The sequence below is a fragment of the Panthera pardus genome, unplaced genomic scaffold, assembly GCF_024362965.1.
Source record: "Panthera pardus isolate Hobbes unplaced genomic scaffold, ASM2436296v1 HiC_scaffold_1, whole genome shotgun sequence".
NCBI lineage: Eukaryota > Metazoa > Chordata > Mammalia > Carnivora > Felidae > Panthera > Panthera pardus.
In genome coordinates, this window is record NW_026526654.1 from 82,202,574 (window position 1) to 82,230,169 (window position 27,596).

Below are 27,596 nucleotides of genomic sequence, written 5' to 3' on the forward strand. Positions count from 1 at the left end.
TCTGCCAGGCTGGCATGAATACCCTCCTCTGTGTTGTGGCTTCTGGCCACAAGGTGATGGTGTGGCCGGCAGAGAGATGCACGGAGCCGCACCCCTTCCTCCTAGAGGGTCCGTAACTCTTTCTGGAATTGCTCTTTTCCTATTCACTAGTGTGATGCTCCCTCCTTGTCTCCCAGGGACAAGGCCTCTCCCTGTCAACACTCACCTCTCACAGGGAGGCCTCCATTTCGGACTTGCACACATCCAGCTGTTTGCAGGTAGGCCTCTGGGCTCTGCTGGACACACAGGTTTGATCTGAGGTTATTTTGACTCTGTGAATGTACACATTTTATCAGCAGTATCATCCCAGGTAAATTTTTGATGAAAATTTTTCCCTGAGTGCGCTTCAGCTCAAGTCAGTTAGGTTTTTTTGGAGCGCAGATAAGCCACCTAAGTTTTGCAGTTTTCAGAAATTATTCTCATCAGGGTAAATTATTTTCCATTTCCATTTTCAGGAAAGGTTTTTCTGCACACGTCAGCCCTTATCTATAGCAGATTTCACTCCATTTAGCTTCCGCCCCTCTTTGTTCTGTGCATCTCGTTCCATCCACGTCTGACTTTTCCTAGATCATGGTTTGCAGAGTTGAAGTTTCACTGAGTTGGCTTCTGTGTGTCCGTGTCAGTTGTTTCTAGGTGGTATCCTCGGTCTATTGTGTTGCTAATTCTCTTCCCTCATATGCTTCTAACCCCTTAGTATATTATGAACCAGAGCAAAGAGAGAGTGGCAGACTCAGACCGTCAGGGCCACCTCATCTCACCTCACCTTGGTGCTTCCAAACCCAGACTTGGGATTCACTGCCCACTTTTGTCTCTGGACATCACTTCTCGAGGAATCCTCAGTCTCCCTGTCAAGCAGGCTTGCGGTTCTAGAGTTCACTCTATCTTGCTCTCACCTCCTGCCTCTACGTTCAGTGTTTCGTTGCATCCCGTTGGCCCTTCCTTCCCCCCCACCACCTGCAACTTCCTTCCTTTCTAGTCCCACTCTCCTTTGGCAGTCCCCTCCATAGGGGTGGCTCTCAGCTCCCCAACCCTCTGTCCTTCTGAAATCCACCTTCGCGTTCTCTCTCTACGCTTCTTCATATGTCCTTTGTTCCCTGTTAAATTACAGGCCCCCCTAGCGCAGGGACCCCGTAGCTTTCTCTGTACCGTGCCGTTCCTAACAGAGTGCACGTGTGATGGAACGCTCAGGAAGTGCCTCTTGGATGAAGGGTCCTACTCTGCCCTGAGGGCCGGGGGCCAGGGCTGGAGGACAGGGCTTTCTGGGGCGTTAGATGAGGTGGTCCAGCTGTGGTGCCTCTTTCCCTGCCTTTGGCACCTCGTTGCACACCCCACAGGTAACCTCAGCGCCGGGAGCCGGTGCCCGCCTGGCCTCTGGCCATCTGGCATCCTTCCCGGTGACATTTCACTTTGACCTTTCCTTTGAAGAAGGGTTTTGAAGCAACATTGTACACGTAAAGGTCAACAAAGAAGAGTGGATGATGTGCCGACAGAATGTGAGTTAAAAGGCAGGAAGCGAGGCTGCTTGATACAACCAGGTTGGAGGGGATGAGCAAAAAAAAAGCGTCCCTGAAATATTCTTTAATCATTTGTCTTTAGAGACGTAAAGTGGGACATGGAAAACAAACATTTCCATTCAATGTATACACAGTTTGGCAAAACAAATAACTGGGCTTTGTGAGTGTCCAGACCTCCTGGAAGGAGGAAAGTGGCCTCTTGACTGGGCATTCTTTCCCGCCTGAGTTCAGAGTGGAAGAAGTCACAGGAGCCGCCCCTGTGGTAGAGCAGGTGAAGGAAAGCATTTTATTTTTCTAAATGGAGGCGAAAACTTCCAGGTTTGGCCCAAGAGCCAAACCGACGAAAAGGTCTCTGGCTGGTGTGGCGTTGTCCAGGGGGAGTGACACACGGCCTGAAGCATGTGACCTGCTCACTCCTCAAGGGGCACTCACTGAGCATTTCCTGGCACCTCAATGACGCAACTGAGATCTAGAACGGCTACGGTCACTGCCAGCCCCCAACACACACGCTGCAGAGAACATCAGTCTTAGTGCTGCAGAAACCGGGATATTGAAGTATTTTAAAATAAAAGCGAGTGGCTAAAGACCCAGTCATTGTTAATTATATTGTTTATACATATATAGTTAATATATTTATATATAAATATTTAAAAGAATTTTTTTTAATGTTTTCTTTATTTTTGAGACCGAGAGAAACAGAGCATTAATGGGAGGGTCAGAGAGAGTGGGAGACACAGAATCTGAAACAGGCTCCAGGCTCTGAGCTGTCAGCACCGAGCCCGACGCGGGGCTCGAACTCACAGACTGTGAAATCATGACCTGACCCGAAGTCGGACGCTCAACCGACTGAGCCACCCAGGTGCCCCAATATATTTATATTTTTAATAGTTTTAAGTCAATTTACATATTTCTAAGCAATAGCTCTGGAGTCTTTTAGCATCTGAATTAGAGGGTAGATAGAAATAAATCAGACTGTCAACCTATGTTTTAGGTTTCAACCTATGTTAAACCTAAACATACATATGTTAAACCTTAACAAACCTATGTTAAACCTAAACCTAAACATACATAGGTTTAACCTATGTATGTTTTAACCTATATGTTTGTTTTTGTTTTTTAATTTTTAAAAAATGTTTTTATTTGTTTTTGAGACAGAGAGAGACAGAGCATGAGCAGGGGAGGGGCAGAGAGAGAGGGGGACACAGAATCCGAAGCAGGCTCCAGGCTCCAAGCTGTCAGCACAGAGCCCGATGCGGGGCTCGAACTCACAGACTGTGAGTCATGACCTGAGCTGACGTCGGACGCTTAACCGACTGAGCCACGCAGGCACCCCTTACCTATATATTTGAATAGTGCTTTGTCAATTACCAAATGCCTTCATATAATAAATGCACAGTTATTCTGAGTACTTAATCTTCACATCGCTTCACGAGTTGGCTCTTAATGAGACCTCTTGTAAATTAAGGAGCTCATAATAATAGCAAAGATACAGCACTTACTATGTGCCAGGTGCTCTTGTGTGCATTGTACGTTTTAATGCATTTGAGCCTCCTCAAACTCTGAAGTAGCTATTATTACTATTCTCTTCATCTTGCAGAGGGGAGGAAGGAAGCTCAGAGAAGTGACTTGCCTACCAAATTTTGAATCCAGTTTCATCTGAGATTTTCATTTCTATCTTGCCTCTGTCTTCCTTGATTTTGCACAGTAGAGAAGAGGCAGCGATGGGGTGAGGTGTAGGTGAGGTAAGTAGTATCCTTATCCCAGTTTTCGGGTGATAAGACTGAAACAGAGAAGTCAAGTGACTTGCCCAAGATCACACAGCTAGGGCCAGGCAGGCCTTCTGATTCCTCAGATCAGTGAGCAGATATAAAATCGGACATAGGAAAATTACCTTCCACTCGGTGTGACTTAAAGTCAGTAATGTAGCTTGATAGGAGTTGCCAGGCCTTCCCACCCAGGTGCACGGAGTCCTGGCATTGTCTTCCAAGCCCAGTTTGTGGGCAGAGAATGTTCAGAAGAGGGACCTCTGCACACAGCAGCCATTTCATTTTATACCACAGAGACATTGTGAAGGCACCTGCCTAGGGATTCACACTCAGGTTGGAGGTACCAGATATTTTCACCTGTTGGCTGGCCCAGGGAATGTGATTGTATATATGAGGCTGTGAGGGAGCTTCCCTGTTAGGTCAGAAAACTTGCTGACCCTGGTCCTGACCTTGTCTTTCTTGTAACCTGATTTGTGTAATGTGACTGGGCTGGCTGTGGATAGACTGGAGGGTGGCCTTGCTGTGTTTCCTGGTGTGGGCAGGGATGGTGGGAGGGCGGGGAGGGGATTGCTGGCCAGCCAAGAGGTGGGTTTAGGTCGGGGCCTGGCTGAGTGAAGAAGGTGGGGACGACTCTCACATCAGCCACTTAGAGCTCTGGTAAGTACCACAGACTCCCTTTGAGGCTCAGTTTTCTCATTTATAACATGAGGATTGATTGTTGATCTTCTGTGTGTGTGAAACGCCGAGGACAGTGTCTGTGACATAGCAGCTGCTCAGATTTTATTAAATTAAGTTGAAGACTTTAAAGAAAAAAGCCTTTTTATAGTGCAGCATGTTGTTGGAACTAATCACTAGAATCTCTCTGGGCATTTTTGAGATCACGCAAGGTCTTGGACAGCTCGGGTCCAGCTCGCTTTGGAGGTGGAGGGTGAATCCGCAGGTGGTCCGTGACTCCGTCCAGCTGTGCAGTTCTAGAACAGAGGCATTGTGCTCGGAGTAGGCCTGGATGGCCACATTCCCGAGGTGGCAGAAGCAGCTGTAGGCGCCCGGAGTTCACTGCCCGTAAGGCTGGCGTCATCAGGGCTCCTGCAGGGAGCAGATGGCCATCTCAAGCTGGGTAATTGGCGGCGAGTGTGGTAAAGCCACTGTTTACAAAGGCAAGGCCAGGGTTACGGGTGGTCCGACGGGTTTAGTGGCCTGGGATTGTGAGGGGGCCCTGAGTGGCCCAGCACCCTGGGCTTGGAGGGGCAGGAGAGGGTTTGGTGAGCACAGCTGGCTGTGTGGGGGGGAATGTTCCATCACAGAGCCGCCCGCCTCCTGCTGGCCCCAGAGAGCTCAGGGTGCACCCAGGTGGGCTCCCAGGGTGTGGTGGAGGAGGGTGGAGGGTGGCTCTGGGGCAAACAGAAGAGGAAGTGATTCAGGCACTGGAGGACAGAGACCATTTAGGTCAGCTGTGCATCCTTACATTTTAGTTTGCTTTAGGCGAGGCTCAGTTCTTAAAATACAGTTGAAGTGATCGGACAGAGGCCCATTTTGAAAGGGTCTACACTCATGGCTTCTTTGGGAAGATTCCTTCAGTTACATAGAATCCTGAAGACCCGCATGCAGGTGCTTCTAAGTCATTCAGATGTGGTATTTTGAATAATAATCTTTCTCTTCCTCTTCCTCTTCCTCCTCCTTAAAAAGAGGGGGGTGGGGGAGAGAATGACAGACTTACCAGTGAAAACCATTTTTAATTTGGGATTGATACAAAAGTGGGCCAAGTGCCATAGTTTGCCAAGTCATAGATTTGGGCCGCTGTTTTTCGAAGTGCAGCATGTTTGTGCCCTGTGTGCAATTTTAGGGAGTGCACAGACATTTTTATATTAATAGGTATGTTAAATGGTAACATAGATTAGAAAAACTAGAGACCTGATGTGTCCAGAGCTCACTACCTGTACGGCTGTAGCCATCAGGGACCCTGCAGGAAACAGATGGCACTTTTCATTGGGTAATGGAGCTGAGTTTAATGTTTGAGTTCAGATCATTTTTGGTGGTATTCCATTTGGGAGTAATACAAAGCTTTCTACAAAATAATATTTGATTTATAAAGAGGTGGATTCCTTAAAAAAAAAAATTTTTTTAACGTTTACTTATTTTTGAGACAGAGAGAGACAGAGCATGAATGGGGGAGGGGCAGAGAGAGAGGGAGACACAGAATCGGAAGCAGGCTCCAGGCTCTGAGCCATCAGCCCAGAGCCTGACGCGGGGCTCGAACTCATGAACTGTGAGATCGTGACCCGAGCTGAAGTCGGATGCTCAAACGACTGAGCCACCCAGGTGCCCCTGGATTCCTTTAACAAACAATGTTATAAGTAACAATATGCATGCTACAAAGATACAGCAAAAACTCCCAAAGCAGGTGTGAGAATAGACTGGTTTGGATGTATTAGATGGTCCTGTGACTCTTTCCCAGCACTGGCATTCCTTGATGGTTTCTTATTTGGGGACCATCTTACACAGATGAAAACGTTTTCAAGAAGTGCCTCAAGAAATTTTGTCTAAGTTTATGGGAGGAAAGAGAACAGAGCCATTTTTAAGTGGAGTCCCAACTGATACATGGCAGGTGTGTCTCGTGACCCGTCTGCCCGTCTGCCTGGCCCCCGCTTCTCCTGGGGAGAACGGTTTCCTGGGTGGGAACCCCGTGGAGTCATAAATCATTCCCTGCACATTAGGTTTCCCTAACTGTGCTCCTGTGTAGGATTGCAGCGACACAGCCAGCTATTTAGCCCCAGGACAACAAATTAAGTCTATCAAAGTACAGAAATTCAGAGGCCGAGGCTTGCAAGTGCTTGCTTAATTCCTTCTGGTAATCACTGGGCTGGCGCAGGCAGGCTCTTCTCTCCTGGATGTGGGCCGCCCTCCTGGCCACATGCAAGGCTCATTTGTCTTCATACGCTTCTTCAGCGCTGCCGTAGGGTTGGGGACACATCCGTGGGAGGGTAGGGGCGGGCTGACACCTGCCTGCAGGGAGTTGTGTACCCAGGGCTTGTAAATGCCCCGGAGAGTAGCATGAACTCACCTGTCAGGTGTGCCTGGGCAGACAAAAGGCCGCCACCAAGCCTCGAGTGCATTCCGAACATTCAGTGCAGAAAGTATCCCGAAATTTGCTTCCCAGACAGTTTTCCTTCCAGCTCCCCAAGTTGGGCATGTCTTCTCCCTGCCTCACTGGTGATTTCTCTGTCCTGGGAGTGCACCTTGATGATCTTTGGAAATTCTTTGCTAGTGCTAAGAGACCTTCTTAATTTTTTACCGCCTGATGATCTTTTACTTCTGATTACCTACTAAAGCCTTCCTATTTTCTTGAGATCCTGCGCACAGAGAGGCATTTCCTGTCTCCTGTATCTTGAGTTAAAAGCTTTAAGTATGTCATTTAAACCAACAAATGCTGCGCTCTTCCTCGGCTTTATTATTCTGTGCCCTGTCACGATGAAGGATCTTTGCTGTGTGTTAAACCTGGAACTTATGTTTGCAGTGGAACAGAACAAGAAAAGACCCAGAGCTTGCAGGGAGGGTGTATTAAATAGGAGTCACTTTCACCTTGGTGAAACGCTCAAAGCAAAATGATGTTACATATAATAAGTGGCTTGTGCAAGGAGGTGGAGCTCCTCTCACAACTGCAGCCGGAGCTACAATTATTGATTTCCGGGGCGGGGGGGAGAATTTTGACTTGAAGCGGAATTAAAGTACACGGAGAACATGCTGCTGTTGCACAGAACTTGTGTAGAGGTCCTGGAATCGGCCCAGGTGCCGTTAATAGAAAACCGTGCTGCGGTCTCTGGCGGATTGGGCTCTTCTTAGCTTTTATTATTTTTTAACGGCTTTATTGAATATACTTTAATACCATAAAGTTAATCCATTTAAAGTATAAATTCCGTGGTTTTGATTATATCCACAGAGTTAAGCAACCATTAGCACATTACGCAACATTTTATTCACCCCTACACGGAAACCCATATGCAGGAACAGTGACTCCGCATTCCCTCCTCCATCCTTAGCCCAGCCCTAGGCAACCAGTAATACACTTTCTGCCTTTATCTGAGACGTTTCATACAAATGGAAGAGCACAATACGTGGCCTCTTGTGCCCGGTTTCTTTCCCTTAGCATGGTGTTTTCAAGGTTCATCCATGTGGTGGCTGGTGTCAGTGCTTCACTCCTTCTAAGGGCTGAATAATATTCCATTGTATAGATATTCTGTGTTCTGTTTATTCATCATTTGATGGACATTTTGGTGGTTTAAGCATTTTGGGGCTATTCTCAGTCATGCTGCTGTGAACATTTGTGTACACATTTATCTTGGTTATAGATCTAGGGGTGAGTTGCCAGGTCATATGGTAAGTGTGTTGTTTTTTGAGGAATTTTGTTGGTTTTAAAAAAATTATGAAAATTTTTTTATTGTACGTTTCAGTGGCATTAAGTACATTCACAATGCTGTGCGGCCATCGCCACATTCCTCCTCCTAGGTTTTTAGGAAACAAGCAACACCATTTCTTGGCCCCCTGAAGAGAAGTAACTTTAACTTTGATTTGGCAAAGGGAGGGGGACAGATTAGTAAGAAGCCTAGTCACTGTTACTTCCTTTTGAGGGCTAGAACGGGTGAAGGGTCCTTGGCCCCAAACCGTAGGGTCTGTCTCTGCATGGGTGCTGCCGCTTTAAAAAATGTTGGTTAAGACCAGCAGCAGGGGAGGGGGTGTGTAACTTGAAGAAGCTGCCCAAGAACTGGGAGTAGGGGGCTAGAGAGGTGGGCTGCTGCCTGCATTCTTGGGGTGCCTCCCGGGTACCTCTCCAGGGCACACAGCAGGAGTACAAGAGGCTTATTTTCCTAGTGGATCAACAGGTCTACCTGGGCTCTGACAGGTGGCCTCAGGGAATCCTGAACGTAAGCGATCACGAGTTCTATTCACCGAGTCTCAGGAAAGTGTACCAATGTAGGGCCAAAATATATGCGTGTGTGTGTTTCCGGGGATCCATCATGGAACTAGAAGAGATCTTGGAGAAGCTTTGTGTAGGCCGTGGGCAGCAGAGCCCCGACATCCTTCTGCCCACGCCCTGGCAGGCCTGCCCCCTTGCTCTCTCGGGACCCCCTTGTGCTCGTCCATGACTCCAGCTTGCGTGTTGCTCACCCCCTGTCTGAGGAGTGCCTGCCTTCTTCCCTCAGCCTTGTCACGCCTTCACCTTGGCCGCTGCCTCCCCTGACCACTCCCTCCTGGGTCTGTTGCTCCGAAATTCCCCCATGCCTCCTTTCTCGGCTGCCCATTTGGAGAATGCCCTGTAGTGTTTGTATTGTATTCGTATGTTTCACCTCTTTTTTTTTTTTTTTTTAAATAATATGTCACTTGCTCACTGGCAAAGACTATTTTATTAAACTCTTAAGGTTCAGTTACTGGCAGACAGAAACATCGAATGACCAAAGTCAGGGTAGGTGCCACAGCCTACCCCCTCAGCTTGTTAACGAGATGATTCTTTTAAAATATTGACAAACCATGTAATTAAGAGCCGATTATTCACACATCAAACAATTGTTCACTTGAACTGGAGAATTTCTTAAAATAGCAGCTCCCCCTGGCTGCATTTATCTATTTGTGTAGCTCATTAGCTGTTTGGCAGAGAAATTTCAAAATGCCACGTAGGACCCAGTGCATTTGAAGAACAGTATGAAATGAAGAGGAAGTATTTCTGAAATATGTCACTTACTCAGAGACAGTCTCCCAGGAATGTATTTACGTTCAAAAGTGCATGATACATTTATGTGGGTAAATATATTTATTGTTGTTTTTAAACAATTGCATGAGCCTCACAGTAGTTTCCTCTTTGGAGAAGTGAGGAAACTAAGATTCAGAATGATTTGCCCCAACTCATTCACCTGGTCAGCATTTGAGCAGAGATTCAAACCAAAGTCTGTCTCCTTGGAAACCTCTGTGCCCTCATTCCTTTGCATGTCACTGTTAAGTGGGGGATCCTCCTCGTGTCTAATTAAAGTCTTGCTGTAATTACGTTATGGCCCATTGCCCTGGGGGACCTATTATAATCTCATGTAGCGTTTCAGTAGCATTAAACATAATGGAGCATCCAGGTGGGTCTAGAGTCGGATGCGCCAAGGTTTGCACCAAGGCTCCGCTTTATAACTACTTTACACAGCTGGCTTGCCCTAAGTGAAGGGGGTGTGACAGCTGTGTAAACTTCAAGGCCTGGTTTGAGTGTTAGATGAGGTTGTACACATACATACAGTGCCTTCCACGGGGGCGTCGGCACATGGTAGACGTTCAGCATGAACGTTAGCCATTCTTACTGTTGTTACTGCTTATGAGGGGTATGGCTGGCTTCAGACGCGTGTTTATTACTCCAGACTCAGAGGCAGAATTCAGAGGCTGGTGGGTGACAACTGGGAAGGGGGCGGGGGGGAGTGGCTGCCTGGAGCGTCACTTCTTCACGCCTGCCTTCAGTAGCCTGGCTCTTCCTCCCTCCCCCACTCTCCCCTCTCTTTCCTGCCCTGATCAGTGTTTCCTGTGACAGCCTGGGAGGATTTCTGCATCAGATGTTGGATTGGTCCCTTCCGACTCTTAGAACTCGTGATTTCATTTTTTGAATCTCGGGCATTAAAAAATAGATGTCCATGGCTCCTTGGAGGGCAGAACGTTTCTGGGAGAGGGAGAACGACCTTCCTCATAGGCTGGACGCTGCCTCATCTCTGTGCTTTCTCGGAACCACAGAGTGGAGATGTCCTTCCCACTCAGACACTGAAACAGTGTGTTTGGCGTAACAAGAGGACTTTTTAGTAAAGTGGCCGTGGGCTCTTTCTGTTGTCCTGGTCACTGCTGTTCGGAGCTTCTGTGCCTGCCCCGTGACCTGGGGATGAGGCATTCTCCCTGGGGCACCTTGTGAGCGTGGTGGGGCTTAGCTGGTTGGCTCCTTTCCCTCACAGGGGCCCTGCCTGGCCGTCCCATCAGCCCTTCAAGGTTTGACCTTCACCTTCCAGGCAGAGTCATCAGAGGGCGAGGGTCTCAAGCCTTCTACAAGATACCAATTCACCCTCAGAAGTGAGAACTCACTTCTGATTAATAACTCAGATTAATGTCTTAGTCCACACGGCGTTTTTTAATCGTTTACTTTTTCCCTTCGTCTCCTTGCCTCTTAGTTATTCTCAATCCTGGTTTGGGTACCCTGGAGGGTTCTCCAGGGATATGGTGACAAGGTTTTGCTCTCTTGTGAATATGTGCTTGTTTTCAGACACTGTACCTTTTGGTTTTTTTTGATAGAATTATTAAACCAGTTCACTTAAAAAAGAAAATCTATGGAACACTTTGCGGTCTGCAGTTTCACATGTAAGGCAGGCTTTCTCCACCCCAGTGCTCCCGAGCCTCTCTGTTGGAAGGCTGTCCGTGCGGCAGTCCTGGCCTCTGAGCAGTAGATGGCAACACCTGCTTCCCTCGGCTGTGGCCACCGGAAATGTCTCCAGGCACTGCCTGATGCCCCTTGGTGGGAGCAGAGTCACCCCTGCTTGAGAACTGCATCCCGCAACCTCTGACTGGCCCCCGCTAGCTTCTCCTGCCACCCCTCCTCTTCCCTTGGCATCACCAGGAGACACGGGCCGATGGGGAAGAGCGCCCTTCACTGGCCCGTTGCAGCGCAGAGCAAAGAAGGGGTTTGTGGCCTTTTCCCGGAGTATTTTGCATCTCAGAGGAAGGTTGAATCATCAAATTGTGAGCCCAGCGGTCTTTTCCTTGGTGCAGAATGGCTGGAGTAATTTTAGTTATCAAAGGATAGGGGGTAGGATAAATGTCTTGCTGTTACTTCCTTGACCATGTTTCCTTTAGAGTTTGTCATTTTTTCCCCCAGTAAGTTTTGTAGAACCCCAGTGTGCGGTCTTTCGAACAGCATTTATGCTTAAATGCTATTGCCGTCTCAGGGAGTAGACAGAAACTGGTATAGGTCCCAAATACAGGCGGGATTAGGACGGACGTTGGAAATTGGAAGAAGAGGTGAGTTACTCACATTCTGAGATGGACGCTGGAATCTATTCTGCGAGTTTTCCTGGGGAGCTGCTGAGTAGCAGCTGTAAATCCCATGGTCACGGGTAGAAGACACCCCCCTACCGTTGAGGAGCTGGTAAGCCAGTGTGTGTTGTGCTCCCGTGGAGCTGTGGAAGTCAGGAAGTGTGGGTCCAGTGGAAACGTAGGAGAACATAGTATTTTGGATGCTGGTACCCTCCAGATCTGCCCCTTGAGGGTATGTTGTTTCAGTTAATAAGGGTCTGATCATTTCTGGGTAGATCTGAAGTGCGGGGTTAAGGCTGGGAGGCCGAAGGAGAGAAGGGATCACTCCCATATTCCTGTGGTTCTCTCAGCGGGTTGCAGGTGCAGCTGGGACAGTCTGGACTGTTCTTGATGCGGTTCCTACAGTGCCCACGCAGCAGGCTCCCCAGGGACCAGGAGAGCCTCTGAGCTCAGTTCTGGATCCTTTCGTGATGCCCGGAAGCCTGCCCTGCTGGTTCTGGGGACACTGCAGGCTCCTTCCTGTACTTGCGGCTTTGGTTCCATCCTCCCTGTCTTTCCTGGAGCAGAAAAGTGGTTTCTGTTTAACTACTCAGCCTCTTAGCCTGTGCTCCCTTTTAACCGACAGAAATCTTATGCTGAAATTTGAAAACTATTCATGCCAAAGAAAACAATTAATTATGATTTGCTTTTTTCAACCACAGATGCTCCCCTTTCAGGATTCTGACAGCCCACACATCCGCTGGGGAACTGCCTTGGGCGTCCCATAGGTTGCTGGGCCTTCCCAGAGGAGCTCCGTTCTTGCCAGCATTCTCGGCGAGAGTCCGTGGACTTAACAGAAATCCCCCGATCGCCTTGTACTGTGCTGTCTGTAGCTTTGTTCCTTACAGTAACCATAACATCTGACCTTCCCGTGTGTAGTTGGGCTCATCTTACTTCTGGTAATTTCATGCAGTTGCTTTAGGAAACCAGAAGCGTTCTTCCTCCAGTGAATATTTCGTCCATCCTTAGTTTTCAAAGAGGGATTTCCAGCGATAGACTTTAAGAAGTCAGAGATTTTGGTCCAATAAAGGTCACTGCCGCCTCTCTGGTTTCTGAAACTGTATCTGGCGCCCAAGACATTTGTGGAATGAATGGAATAAAATCACATTCTCAGGCAAAGCAGGTACTTAAGTTGCCAAAGAGCTGGGGGTTGTGTCTCATAAATGGGAAAGCATTTTTAGTGGTTCATCAGTGTACTTAATGAAAAGACCTGATTCCCTTTGATGTGTAAATTACTCAGTGGAAGTATGTTTGCTGGTGTTTCCATGTTATTTTACGTACATATTTCCTGTCAGTGTGCCAGGTGCTCCCCGTTACCCAGAGCCACATAGTGTCATAGCCACACCCTTTCAGTGAAGCTTGTCAGGGGCGGTGTTGAAATGTTGCTTGCTGTGTTTATGACACAAGTGAAATTGAATCCTTAAGGTCTGAAGTGTATGTAGCATTCTCCTTCCTTGGTAAAAAGTGAGTCGCCAGATCTGTAGGAGTAGAATGGTCGGTTGGAACATTCTTGGATTAAAGAAAAGCAGTTATAATGAGTTTATTTGCTATGCATTCCAACCCCATTAATCCTGATGAGTTCGGCCTGGATTAACGTATGGCATGCTTTTCTTCCGGACTTCCAGCTTGAGCATTAACTGCTTGTATACCGTGCCAGGAGAATGGGAGCAGAGTGGGGATCCCCTTTAGGCTGCTTCATCATGCCCAAAGAAGCAGGAGAGGACCTTGTGTGATGTGAGCATATACCCAGCTTGGTGCTGTGTTCACTTGATTGGGCGGCCCATAAGGGAGCGGTTCTCAAGCTGTTCGGTCCCAGAACCGCCTTGTGCTCTTACAGACTATTGAGGACTCGAAGGAACTCTTGCTTATGTGGGTGGTATGTATCTACATTTATCATCTTACAAATTTGAGTTTGGATCAGCTTCAAATATTTACGTACTAATCCATCTAAAAATAACAATAAACCATTTTCTGTTAATGTATCATTTCTATGAAAAATAACTAGTTGCTAAATAATTTAATAGGAGTAGTGTCATTTTACATATTTACAAATCTCTTTAATGCTCAGCTTAATAGAAGGCAGCTTGATTGTTATGTCTAATTATGCATCAGTCGGTTTTGATGTCTGTTTTAGTTGAAATATATAAAGAAAATAGCCCTCAGGTAGATACTTGGAAAAGGATAGTAGCCTTTTTGGATAATTATGAGTGTTCTTTTTTTTTTTTTTTAATGTTTATTTATTTTTGAGAGAGAAAGACAGAGTGTGAGCGGGGGAGGGGCAGAGAGAGAGGGAGACACAGAATCCGAAGCGGGCTCCAGGCTCTGAGCTGTCCGCACAGAGCCCGACGCGGGGCTCGAACTTATGAACCTCGATATTATGACCTGAGCCGAAGTCAGACACTTAACCGACTGAGCCACCCAGGCGCCCCTGAGTGTTCTTTTTCGATACTGCACAAAAACTTGAAAGGAGGTAGTTGGTTCCACAGTGGAATCTAAAACCATATTGACAGGCTTTTTGTACTTGAAAATGTGTCTGTTTTGTACTTTTTTCAAAAATTCCGCTTTGTACTTTGAATCAGTCGTTTGTCCATGTTTCAGTGAAATACTGTCTTACTGAATTATGCAGATCTTCAAACGTTGACAGATTTCATCATGTAATTGTTTTCTAAAAATCGCATTTGTTAACATCGCCACCAGTGTCATCAGGAAACTGTTTTAAGTTTTGGGAATCTTTTGAGTTCTTGGTGACGGATGCAAGTTTTCCAAAATTCTATTTTTTTTTTTTTTGTTTTTTTGTTTGAAAGCTCAAATTTTATCGTTGGCAACAAGCATTGTTAGTTATTTTCCTTCTAGCTTCTGCTCCTTTTATTTCAGAGTTTTATTCCTAAGATACAGATCCGATCATGGCTCTTGGCTGTCTCTCCCTTCCCGGAAGAACAAAGTGTAGTTTTCTTGGCTTGGCCACAAGGACTTGGATGAATTTGCCCCCATCTCCCAGCACTTTGATAGTTTCCAGCCTTGTTTCCAGCCTCTGTGTTTTTTTGTTTTTGTTTTTTCATTGGCTTAAAACAGCACACATTTATTGCCTGATGGTTCTCGATGGAGGTCAGAAGTCCGAAATACATCTCACCAGGCTCAAGTCAAGGTGGTGGCAGGGATGTGTTCCTTTCTGAGGACTCTTGAGAGACAGTCTAGTTCCTTGTCCCTCCCAGCCTGCCTGCCTTCCTTGGCTCCTGGTCCCCTGACACATTCAAAGCCAGCAGTGGCTGATGGTGTCTTTGTCACATTGCATCCCTCTGACACTGACTCTCCCGCCCCCTCTTCCACCTGGTGGACCCTCGTGACTACATCAGGCTCGCCACAGGAAAATCTTCCCATCTCAAGGTCAGCTGATTAGCATCTTTATTCCTCTTGCAACCTTAATTCGTCCTTGCCATGTAACCTAACATATTCACCAATTCCTGGAATTGGGATTTGGATGTTTGGTGGGGGGACTGTATTATTCTGGCAGCCACATTCAAGCCTGTCTAGTTTCACAGTTAGTTCCTGCTGTGTATATGTTGGCTAGACTTGTCCTTTAGGGCTTCGCTGCAAAGGCCTTTCCTCACGTCTTCAGGTGGGGCCAACCACTTTCTCTTCAGCCAAGACAGAGACTCACATATGAGCCACACCACCTCAGTGCCCTTGTCCCCAGTAAGGCATCTGTAGGTCAGTCTCCCCTCCGGGGCTGTGACCCTCTCAGTGCCCTTGTGGTACCTGGCATATGGTAGAGAAAGAGCAACATGCTGTCAATTTGGGGCATTTGATTATGGGCCGTGTTTTAGATGCCATCGACTGCATTTCAGTTTCTTCGGTGTGATAATGGCATTGCAGTTTTGCCGGAGACGTTGTTCTTAGGAGTTACCAAAATAGAGGTCAAGTGTCACGGTAGCTATTATAGCTCACTATCAAATGGTTCACGAGAAAAGTTTATATAAAAATAAAACGAACATGGCAAAATGAGAAATGTCGGTAAATGTAGATGAAGGGTATGTAAACGTTCCTTTCGTGTTTCTGTAGGTTTGCACATTTTGCAAATAGAAAGCGGAAAAGAACGAAGCCTTGAGTACAATGAGCATACAAAAGGTGTGGGTCGGGATAGAGTAGGATCTCCGTGGCTGGAAATCTGGTTTGCTGCTGTGGAAGTTCCAAAACTCTGTTGATTAACGTCTTGACGTGCATCTTTGGTGTGATGATAATCCGCTCTGGGTTTCATTAGCGCAGATCACGTCAGGAGACTTTAATTAAACCTCTCCAGCTCCTGGGTGAGCGCGTGAGTGTGTGCAGAGTAGAAGTGGTAGGATTGAGGAGACAGAGGACTTTATATCAGCAGAGGTAACTTGCTTTCGGATGGGGGGGCTCCGGCCACTCGATCCCATTCCTTGTGGGACTGCAGGCCACTCCGCTAGGCTCATGGTGACAGCGTGCGTTCTACATTTAGAGCACCCTGGCCCATCCTGAAGTCTCCAGGGCAGGCGTACGTTTGTGCCCATCTGTCAGCCGGTCCAGAGTCTTTGGCAAGATGGCCACTCACAGGTGGAGTCTGTTTCCTGAGGGACCCAGATAAGACTTTCTGCCCCCGCCACTTTCAGTTCTCAGTGCGGTCGTCAGAGGTGGGGGGGCGGGGTGGATTCTCTCCCCACACGGCTTTGTGCCTTCCCATCTACCACCCATCTACCTTTGTGCCCTAGGTCTGTGGAGGGAGTCTGTCTGGGTGATGCTTGTTTGAGATTTGGTCCTCGTTGGTGGAGGTCACATGGTAAGATCTCTGGTTCGGAGGACATCTCGTCCAGTTTCGTCCCCTGCCCAGTGGTGCTTCACCATATGCGTGTTCAGTCCCCGTGAAGGGCCCCTTACCTGCCTGGCCTCTGATGCCACCTACCTTTGCTTGGTGTTATAGGTCGGGTGTCTTTTCTGACTCCGAGCTGAACAGAATCATCCCTCGCCTCACAGCCACAGGCATGGAGGTTCTGGGGCCCAGGTGGGTGGCGCCTAACGTCTCTTCTTTGCTTCCCAGGAGCCGGAGGTGCCCATCCCATCCCTCCTGAGACGTCTTTGCTCCAGGACCCAGGCGATCCTCGGGTGACGAGTTGACAAGTCCTCACATCCTGTTCCAGGTACAGTCTGCCCATCTGCACGCTGGCAGGGCGGTCTCTTGGGCACTAGAATGGATTGTCCGTTTAGACCTTCAGTTGGCTGTTGACTTTATAAATTAACTGACAGCTACACCCTGCGTCATCATCTTTTAAAGCTTATCTATCACTGCTCTGCCTCTTCAGAGCCCTTAGCAGTTCAGGCCCATCCCCTCGTCAGAAAACGCGAGTGCCCTTTCACTTTTGCGGGCTGATTAAATTTCTGCATTTCCTTGAGACAGAACTCCCAATACCCTGCCCAATGCAAGGCTTGGGAACTGGGCGGGGGAAAGACCGACATCCCAGGTGAAATCTATGTCCATCAGGGCAGCTGTGGAGAGAGGATCTGCCGAAGCCTGCCGCTCACTCCCGGTGTGGATGCAGGGCTGCTGCGTGGTGTGTAGCCCTTGGTGGCCCTCGCTCTGGGCAGTGGCCCCTGGCCTGTCCGTGCTGGTGTGCAATGCCGTGACACTGATGGTTTGCACTGCGGTGCTGCCTTTGACTCTTGGAGCCTTGGTGCTTCTCAGGGTCAAGGGCTGGCTCCAGTTTCCTTCCTGCTCTCAAGCCTTTCCTCCTGCTCCTATCTCTTTATTCCTCTGCTTTCCCCCCTTTTACCTAGGGATTCTCCCGTAGCTTATTCTTAGGTTCAGGTGCTGTAGAGATCTGCTATAGGCCAGTGCATTTCAGGCTGGGCCTTGGAGCCGCAGAGTCCTGAGGGGGGGCCGAGGAGCCAGGCAGGGAGGGCGGGGGGCGGGTCAGGGCTAGCCAGCGGGGCTCAGTGGCTCCCATCTCTCTGTGTAAGAGAGGCTCCACTTTTATTTGATTCTTACATTTGGGTTTGGCAGATGTGGTTTGGGAAAGATGGGTTCCACTATTAAAATACTTGAAAGCTATTACTCCTGTTAGCTTTTGATTAAAATAACAAGTTCACTGAGTATGGGCACTTCATTGTTATTGTTGCTATTTTATGCATCATCAAAAGGAGGCAGTTTTTTCAGGTGTGTGTGTTTACAAAAGAACCTCCCCTGACTTCTCTCCCTCCCTCTCACATTCTTAATGTCCTTTGCGGCCATTCATATTCTTAATTCCAAAAATAGCTGTATTAAGAATGCACACGTAGGGGCGCCTGGGTGGCTCAGTCAGTTAAGCGTCCGACTTCGGCTCAGGTCATGATCTCATGGTTTGTGAGTTCAAGCCCTGTGTCGGGCTCTGTGCTGACAGTGCAGAGCCTGGAGCCTGCTTTGAGTTCTGTGTCTCCCTCTCTCTGCCCCTCCCCGCCCCCCAAAAATGAATAAACATTAAAAAAAATTTTTCTTTTAATGTTGAAAAAAAAGAATGCACACATAATTAGGGTCAGCAGCCCATGCTATCCTTCATAAGAGGAACTTTGTGGGGGATATGGCCAGCGGCCCCTGCCACAGGTAGGCGTCTTTGAGCAGTGACCTTGAAATAAGAAGGAGGGGCCAGACTCCCCCAAGCTCCTACCGCATAGTTCATAGGGAGGCTCACGGCTGGAAGTACACCGCGTGTTTATGAGGCCCTTGCAACTGTGTAAATGTCAGAAACAAAGGTGCACAGTTACCAGGTGTACTTTCCCAAAAGACGGTAAAACTGGATCCTTGCCGGCAGGGAAGTGCGGCCGGGGAGGGGGGAACATCCTGTGTGGTGCCAGAAGCCATGGTGAACCTTGAGTGTCCTTTTCTTTCCTCCTCTTTTCAGGGCCTGTTTAGTAAGAGTGCTTAGAGTGAATTCATTCTGCATTCTTCCTCCCCTTCCTGCAGTCGTCAGATGTGTCTCTGCTATCTCAACAGACTATTTTAGAAACCCTTCCTGTTACCTAATACCAGGGCTTGGCACGTGGTGCTGAGTGTTCACATCGGAATGAAAAGTCTATATCAGATCTGTTTCTCAGGATCAGGATGCTGTGACCGAATGTGTGGGGAAGCCATCGATGGTTCTTAGGTCCTCCGGCACAAGTCCTGAACTGCAGCTAAATCGGGGGAATTCACGACCTACTGGAAACCACCGTGAGGTTGCCCCTTCTTGAGTGAAGAGATACAGACCAGGTGCCAGGCGGCGGCAGAGGTGGTGCGTCCCCTGGAGGCTTTTTGGTCTCTGCCATACTTGTTTGTGCGCTTCAGTTTATCATCTTGTCTTCCTGCCCAGAGGGCGGACAGCTTTGTTCCTTTCCCTGCTGTTTCATCGGCACTTCTTCGAAGCGGGGGAGGCGTAGAGTAGGCTTAAGGGAAGTATTTGTCGAATGGGTAGATGGTTGCTTTAGTCTTTCTTTCCAGACAGTGCGCAGTCTGAGCACAGGCACGGTGCGCTGCTCATCTGTGTAGCTCCCGTAACTCCCAGAAGAGTGACACGGGGCAAATACGCAATTTTGTAAACAATGAAATAATAGTCATTTAGTGCATACCATGCTTCCAGAGGAGGAAATTGCTTTCAAATCGTTCATCCTTAACCAAGAAAAAATAGTTTCAGGTCCAGAAAAGGTTAACTCCACCATTAAAACAGAGGAGGAGAAATGTTGGGCTCTGGTTTTAAGTCCTTGAAGGTGTAAGAGAGAACGGATGCAGACCCACTCACTGTCTCGTGACGGGGCCACGGAGGAGTACTCGGTCACCGCACAACGATCACCACAAACGTAGAGGCCTAAACAACACGCATCTATCGTTCCATTGCTCCTGTGGTCAGAAGTCAGGGCCCGGCCTGGCTCACGAGGCTGCAGTCAACGTGTTGACTAGGGTTTGGTTCTCCTCTGGAAGCATGGCTGGGGTAGAATCTGCTGCTACGCTCCCTCAGGTTGTTGGGCAGATCCATGTCCTCATGATTGTACGACCCGGGGCCCTGGCCTCTCTCTGGCCGACCCGGAGGCCACATTCATTGCCATATGGGTTTTCCTGGCGTGGCCGCCGGGTTCATTAAGCCGACGAGGAGGACGCTAGCAAGATGGAGCTCACGTCACGTAAGCTCCGCGGAGTGACGGCCAGCACCGTCGCCATGTTCTGTTGACTGGAAGCAAGTCCCAGCTCTACACACACTCCAGGAGATACCGGGAGTGGATCACGGGGCCACCTTAGAGGCCGCGTACCCCTGAATGCCTTTCCTTGCTCCTTGAGGAGTGGTTCCCGTCTGCTATCCATTTTTGTGGGAAACTGTTTTGCTCCTTTCTTTTTTCCACGGTGATCCACGATTTTAAATCTGTTAAAGGATCACGACCCTAAAGCGTCCATTTATTCTTCTAACCAATTTGGGTATTCTCCTGCCCTCACTGTCCCTGCCGGGCGGTGGATGCCCAGAGTGCGTGGTTCTACATCAGGAATGTTGGCTTAAGTTGCTGCTGTCTGTGACCCGCCTCGGAACCCAGCTGCAGTTTTCTGGCGTTGTTTGTAAAGGAGAATGTGGTCCTGGATAATTGGATGCTGTCGTATTGACAGGCGCCGGGGTTGAATTCGGGTAGCGTTCTGTAGGACAGTGCGGTTACGGTATTGCACTGGGGTCTTGCGTTACAACACAGCAGGTGGCACTGCCTGTGACGGACGATGCACCTGTGGTCTGACCTGCTAAAAGAGCCCCTGCACACCTAATGCTGCCGTCCAGCTCTCTTGCCCAGTGGGAGTAACTCCATTGGTCCGACTTTGCGGGCTGCTTTGTCCACCTCTGACTTTGGCCTGACCCTCTGTCAGGCCTCCCCTGGCTTTGACCGTTCAGTCCGGCGTTCTGGTACGCACACACCCTTGCGGCACTGGCCATTTGCTTCTGGTGCCTCAGAGTCATTTCAGGCCACGAGAAGCACATTCTCGGCTGTGCTGTCTGTGCTGAGACTGTCCTGTCACCACGCACTAGGGTGTTTCCTCCCAGCATATGACATAAAAAAAATACCTCGTGGTCGAAAAGCGCGGCAGGTAGTTGTTTGGACCCAAGACAGGTGAGGTGGCAAATGACACGAGAAGGCTATGGTGTTTCTTTCAACTTTTACATGCTTTTCTTTGGGGACGAATGCCTGAAATTTTGGCTGCCTGTGAGATATGGGTATAGGAAGCCATTTCCTGCTTAGGGATTATTTGTGCATGATACACCACATAGATAATTCCCATGGTAACTTTGGGTGTGAGGAGCGTGTGTATTTCAGGGCTCTTTGAGGAAAAAACAGGGAGCAAACGGCAGGTAAATATCAAAGATTATAGCATTTGTTTGCTCAAAAGTGCTTTATTAGTTGGATTAAAATATCATGCTCAAAAGACAAATATAATTGAATTTGTCCCCCAAAGAAAGAAGGCTGAGCCACGAGCAGTGAGCTCTCCTGGTGCTGTTTCCCGCTCTGGTCTGTCCTTCACAATAAGACCAGATCAAGCCTCCCAAGAAAATATTTTTTTGATGTCCTTCTTTTGCTTAAAATTTTTAGGTCTGAGTATAAATCCCTCAGCTGGCCATGCAAGACTCCTGTAAATGGACCGTCCTGCCCTGCCCTCCCGCTCTGCTCCGCACAGCCAGCCTCACCTGTGTGCTCCCGGCGGTTCTGCAGGCCTGTGCCTTACCTCCCCTGTGGGGCCACAGCCCGCCCAGTGGTGACAGATGAACTACAACACTGTGCTTGTGTCCCTCATAGCGTGTAGCACAAACATAGGCGTGCCTACAAGCCTCTCTCTTTCCCTACAGGTGTCTCTGTTTCAGCAGCTGCCTGCCAGCTTCTGAATAACCTACGAATCACTCCTTTTTTCTTGGAACTGTTCTTTGGAACTCGTGCTACCTTTTCTGATTTCAGTCTAATTCCCCGTGTATGATACAGACCCAAGTCTGTATAGGAATGAGACTGCTAAGAGGTAAGACCAGGCCTGCCGATTACGGATTCTTTGCTCTAGGCTGTTTTTATGTAAAACATAGCTGAATACTGACGATTTTATATGTTTCAACCTAATCCTACATAAAAGACTATTTAACTAATATGTGGCCATGGCTAACAGTGATGAGGGGCTATCCTGGCCCTGATACAGGTTGTTGAAGAATTTCCTCTTTGTTTTCTGGGTCAGCCCTGGATGAATTCCTTTCTTTTCACATTCACTTCTGGAAATTTCCAAATGTGCACAGATGTAGAGAGAAAGCATAATGAAACCCCATGTACTCAATTGTCCACATCTCCAGATAGACTCCTGACATGGTTCAACTTGTCTTTGGACCTTATGCCTTCCTTTTTTTCCACTTATTTGTTGGTTTTATTAGAATATTTCCTTCTCCTTAACTCAGAAGCAGTACCACACTTCTAGAGAAAATTGTCAAAATGCAGAATCTAAAAAAATGCCCTAAGTCCCCTGTTGAGAAACACCTATTTCAGTTTTCTTTCTAGACCATTCTTTATAAAAACTCATATTCAGTATGTTATTATTTCTCAGGGATGCTATACATGGGTTTTTTGGGGCTTTTTTTGACACTTTCTCTCCACTTTTATCAGGATGTAATATCTCCAGCATAAGCTTAATCCATCTTCTTTGGCTGGTTGTTTCCTTTCATACTTTTCTAAGCCTTGCTGTCTGTGTGCTTTCCGGAATGCTGCCTGAAGCCCTGGTTGGGCCCTGCAACCCAAATTACTCACTTTTCCTTAGATAAAGCTCCTTATTGACTCGAAGCCAGTGGGTCTTGGCCAATGGGTGGAGTCCGTTGATTCACTCCACCATGTGAATAACTGACTTAATTTTTGCAGAGGAATTATCATTCAGGAAGAGGGTGTCCCTTAACTCTTGTGAATCTTTTATTTGTAGGACCAGGTGACACATGAAGAATCGTCGACAGCAGGGGGGAATAGGCCTGGTCAAAGTGGAATCCGTTTGGCAGCTGGCATAGAGTAGGGCTTCTGGAATCTGGTGACCTAGGCCAAATCCTGGCTCTACCGCATGCAGGTTAGGTGACTGTGGGCAACAGGACCTGCCGCCTGAACTCCACTCTTACTCTCATGAGAGGAGTAACAATTGCTATTGATGGTCTCTGATGTGGATTAAATGAACTCGTATGTGTCTTTTGAGGAGCTGGTGTAGAATGTTGGTTGCTTCCGGCGGACCCCAGCCCCCTGTGCGGCTGCTCTCCAGCTCAGTTCAGGGAGCTGGACCTGGTTTTTCACCGCTTCTTTGTCTATTTTGGAACCAGTGCGTTTTCTAGAAATTCCAGGTTATTTCCACACAATTGCTTGTGACCATGGGAAGATGGGGGAGGGCGGAAATTACAGGAGCTTGGAGTCTAAATCAGTGAACTGCCTGGCTTTGTCGGGTGAATGCATTAGTAAACGGAAAACTATTGGTCTGGGTGAACATGCAGTGAAAGATGAGTTTTGCGTAGGATCCTCTGCCTTGTGGTGGTTCCAGATGCCAGTTTTCCTTGTGCTTTTGGAAACAGAGGATGCTTCTGGAAAGAGCCATGGAAAACTGTTGTCTTTCAGGATACCTTAGGGGCCTAGAGAATTAAAGAGGCAATGTTGTGGTAGTAAGTCTGAATTCTAATCTGAGGGGAACTTTCTTTAAGATATTTCTTTTCCATTCGAGAGCCAAATGTACAACAGTTTTTAAGGCCCAAATGAAGTGCTTTACAGCTCATATAAAGCCGATTTTATGAAATCTCCTGCTCCTTAGGACCAGGCTTCTGTTTAGTTCTGGTTAATCAACACTGTACTAGACAGGCAATGGCAGGTCTCCCCCTGGACCTGCCCACAGAGTTTGTAGGTCACCTGGCTTCAGATTGCAGATCCAGAACACTTTCGTTACACACTACAGAAGTAAGTGTGATTAAAGGCATGTGGCAAAGAAGCTCTGACCTCCCGAGAGAACACATGTTTTTGTTGTAACGCAGTTCTGTACACAGGGTCAGGGCATCTCTCCTGATACAGCACAACCTTCCTGAGTGATGGAAACACCGTCCAGAGACCCAAATACTGTCTAATCACATCCTGCCGGCTTAAGAAGGAGCATTTCTAGATCGTGTCTGGGTTTTGTGAAAATATCCCTAACAGTTCTCCCATTGGCTTCTTGTTTTTTATGTCCTTCTTCAAGTTGAGTGGACAATGTTGAAAAGATTTGAGCCTAGTGAAGAAGACAACAGCATCTGTGGCACAGCCTCCGCTCAAGAGGGACAACAGCTGTCGTGACGGGAGCCCTTCACTGATAGGGTTGTCTGCTTCTGCTTTCGGAGGCAGAGACAGCTGACAGACCGAGATGTTGAAGAAAGATTAGAAATATGAGGAATTAGGGCCTACCAGCGTGGCAAAAACAGGAGCTCTTGGCATTCGAAGAAGAATGAATTTGGCCTTCCAGTGTGTTCCCTAATGCATCATCTCATTTGACCCTCATTAGCACCCTGCGATGGTAGGACAGCAGTACTGCCTCACCTTTAGATGTGGAAACAGAGACCCCAAATCCTGACTTAAAGATATGAATTTGGACCTCAGAAAACCCTAGGCAGAGGGTGTCACGGGTACTCAAGCTGTCCCCCAGTGGAGTGGGAAAGCTGTCCTCAGCTGGGGCGAGAAGGAAGGTGGGAGATAGAATACACCCCATAGCAGAAAGTATCTGTGAAGAAAACGGGAACTGTTTCAAATTAGTAGACAGCTGGCAGCTGGCAGCTTTTTACATTTATATTCGTTTAGAGAAACAGAAAGGTGCTCTTTAGCAAGTGAAACCATGAACTCTTCAGCCAACAAAATCTCCTTTGATTGAGAGACCCTCATAAGCTATTGATAGTTATGGTGGTGATTACCTACGATGAAGTTTCCTGTCAGTTTCTTACCATTTAAGTCAGCCGATGCTTCCCGCGTGTCCCCTGCGGGTGCTCTGCACGTCATGACGCCTCCTGGGTGCTGGGGGACGGAGGCGGGTTAGGATGCGGCCCTTCAGGTGGGACGCATCGGGGGCTCTCCTGTCCGCCGGTCAGCTGGGCCATCTGTCCCCACTTGTCTACAACCTCGCCACGCCCTCCACGCCCCTCCCCTACACCCGGAGAGCCCGCTTCAGAGGACAGTGCGGGGCTTTGGGGCAGAAAGACTTGGGTTCGAGCCCCGGCTCCATCTTTCGCTGACTACGTGCCCTTGGGCCAGTTACCTGGGGGAATGTGACAGAAGTGACTTGATCTGTGGTAGGCCAGGCGTCGTGGTTTATTTAAAAAACCTCCCCACGTGATCCTCCTGTGCAGCCAGGGTTGAGAATTCCTGAGTCTGGTAATGCTGGGTTCCCTTTTTTCTGGAATGCAGAGTATTGCTGGCCAGATAAAGTGGTGTGAAGGTGAAATACGTGAATTTATGGAAGGGACCTTTCGTTTGGCCAGTGCCCCAAACGTTAGTCGTTATTACTATTGTTATTTTCTGCTTTAAAAAAGTAGCACATCTCATTACAGATAGTATGGCAAATACAGAAAAGAAGAAAACAACCCATAATCTGAAAGGTAATCTCAGTAATTTGGTACTTTACACATACACCTCTCCCCCCCAACATACTCACTGGGACAATATACATAATAATATACTTGTTTGCTTGATGTTTTCCCAGGACATTAAAGCTATTGAAAACACTTCTCTGCCTGCACACCATTTCGGCAACAGTTTTGTACTTGACAGATCTTGTTTTAGTTCTTTAACAGCATTGTCCATTCTCAGCCCCAAGGGTTATCTGCTTGGTCCTCTGCGAGGTGCGAGCTCGTGGGGTGGTGACACCACTTATGGCCACCGTGGAGCCAGGTTCCTCGCTCCTTAGTGCTTCCTGGCGGGCTGCGAGGCTGGTGCTGTGCTCACGGTCAGTCTCTCCATCCTCGTTTGCCTTGTTCTTTGCCGTTTCTGCACTGGAAGCTCCTTGAGTAGTGTGCTGTTCCCTGGCTGCCTCCCGCCCTGTGCCTGGAAGCTGTCCTGCCCGGATCGGCATGCGCCTGAGCGGGGTCCCCGTGGCCTCCTCCTTCTGGGCCTGTCCCCCTGTTGCCTGGAAGTCGGCACTGAGGCAGAACCTCTGCCTTCCTGCCTCCCCGCCACCCCTCTGTCCAGCAGCTCCGCTCTGCAGACTTAGAGCTTATGGCCGTGTGTCGGGCTGTGTACATTGCTGTTGACGGGGCCTCTGGCAGCTTTCTGCATTTAGCCCTGTTGCATCAGTAGAAGGAGGTAGGCCATGGGCGGCAGGGCTGCTGGGGCTTTTTCTGAGATGGCCAAGGTGTTAAAGTCACCAAGGTCTGGAGGACTGTTGGGCACCGTGAGATTCGGCGATCACCTTGGATCTTGTGCCCGCCCGTGCCAGTGAGAAGCCACGTTAGCTGTGGGTTGTGATAGAAAAGCATAAAGCATCTTTCTGACTGAGCTTCTGATGGAAGCAAGCACACTCGTAGGCGGACCTGTGGACTTTATGCCTCTGTCCTTGCTTGATGAGACCACGCCTCTTTTCCCGTGAAAGCACAGGTGTCCCACACTCTTTGAAGGTTTGCATTGTGCATACGCTTCGCCGTTACGAGGACCTACCTGGTTTTTGTTAACCGTAATTGGAAGAGTTTTGCTCATACAAAAGAAGGCGAAAAGCCAGAACAGCATTCAGCATTTGTTTTGCAGCGAGCTGTTACAGAGGCTGCTCAGATCCAGAGTGCCCAGAGCCACGCTCTTTCCCCAGGAATTGTCCCCTGCATCAAGCCTCACCAGAGCTCTGAACTGTGTCTGTGAGCATCTCTGCTTTATCTCGACCTACTTTGTGCATCTGTTAACAAGATGTGTCCTAGCCAGGGTGTCAGAAAAGCCTAACAGAGGTGATTCTTTTGGGTGTGGGAATGCTCAAAAATTTTTCCATAAAGATTAATGGTTATTGTTTCTTTGCTTTAACCCATTTCACTCACGAAAGATTCCATAGGAACGGATAGCAGGGGAAACCTGAAGTGGCCTTTGAGGTACATTTCTGCCTCCTCTGGAGTCCCGTCACCCTGTGGGCCCAGCTCCCGGAGCCATCGTGTGTGCTCATTTCTTCCCGCCCCCACACTCTGCTTCCTGGGGTAGGACTGTGGCTTTCTGCATTTCCATAAACCCTGACTGGGTCGAGCACAGGGCATCAAAACAGTGTGAGATCAGTGATCTTTGGTGGAATTCAGTTAGATCCCCAGCATGTCCCTTGTTTGCCTGGGGGCTTTAGAAGAGTCCAGGTTCTGAAGTCATCTCTCACCGCAGGCTGATGGACTCCCACTTCCCCCAGGAGGACGCGTGGTTGTGAGTCAGCCCCTACGGCAAACCCTGACCGTCGCCTGCTTGCTGCATCGCCCTTGACCCGCCACCCGGCCCCATGCTTCTGGTTCGGTTCTGTCATTTGCACCTCGTTTCATGGCTCCTTGCGTGCTTCTTCACATCTCCATCTTTAGTGGTCTGCTGGTCCTGTTTACACTCTGGTTTTGTTTTGTTTTGTTTTGTTTTGTTTTGTTTTGTTTTGTTTTAATTTAACTTCTTGTTTCTGGGTCTCCTAACGTCTGGGGGATGTGGATCCGACGTTGAAAGCAAGAGTACTTCCTCCAAAGCAGGTTGTTTTCCTCCCTGGGAGCCTCGTCTTCTCCCACCACAGCCCGCGTCCTAGAACGCTCTTTTCTTGGACCTCTTCTGCTGCCTGGTTGCAGGTCATGGTTTTGAGCAGTCCGTTCCCTTCCGTGTTGGACTTGCAGGCCCTCTGTGGCCCTCCAGGTGCCTTGGGGCAGCCACACCCCCCGCCGCGTGATGGGCCAGCTGCTCACGCTTTAGGGAAGCTGAAGCCACTTAATAGGCTCTGTGTGCCCACCCGTTAGTGGTGCCCCACAAGGCCAGCACCTGGCAAGGACCTTCTGCCTCTTGCCTGCTATGGAGGCAGGCCCCAGTGTGTGTAGGTGGTGTGGGAGTGGTAGATTTCACATGGATTTCACTCTGGATGGCTCCCCCTGGCAGGGGCGGGGGGGAAGCAGATCATCTGGGGCCCGGGCCATTCTGAAGACCACTGAAAAGGGGCAGTGAAAGCATTAACCTAGTAAAGATTTCAGTGCTAAGATTTTCTTCAAAGGACGGCATTTACGAA

At 48.5% G+C, this 27,596-nt stretch overlaps 1 protein-coding gene across 2 annotated transcripts in view; it reads left to right on the forward strand.

Moving 5' to 3' along the window:
- SLC7A1 (solute carrier family 7 member 1) overlaps positions 1–27,596 on the forward strand; it is an 80,844-nt gene that overhangs the window by 22,081 nt on the left and 31,167 nt on the right. The window contains exon 2 of one of the 2 annotated variants that reach the window (XM_053900641.1): positions 16,452–16,548. The gene's annotated coding sequence lies outside the window, so the exon portion shown is untranslated. Of the gene's footprint in view, positions 1–16,448; positions 16,549–27,596 lie in introns of both variants that reach the window. The other variant, XM_019447881.2, reaches the window with a different exon arrangement.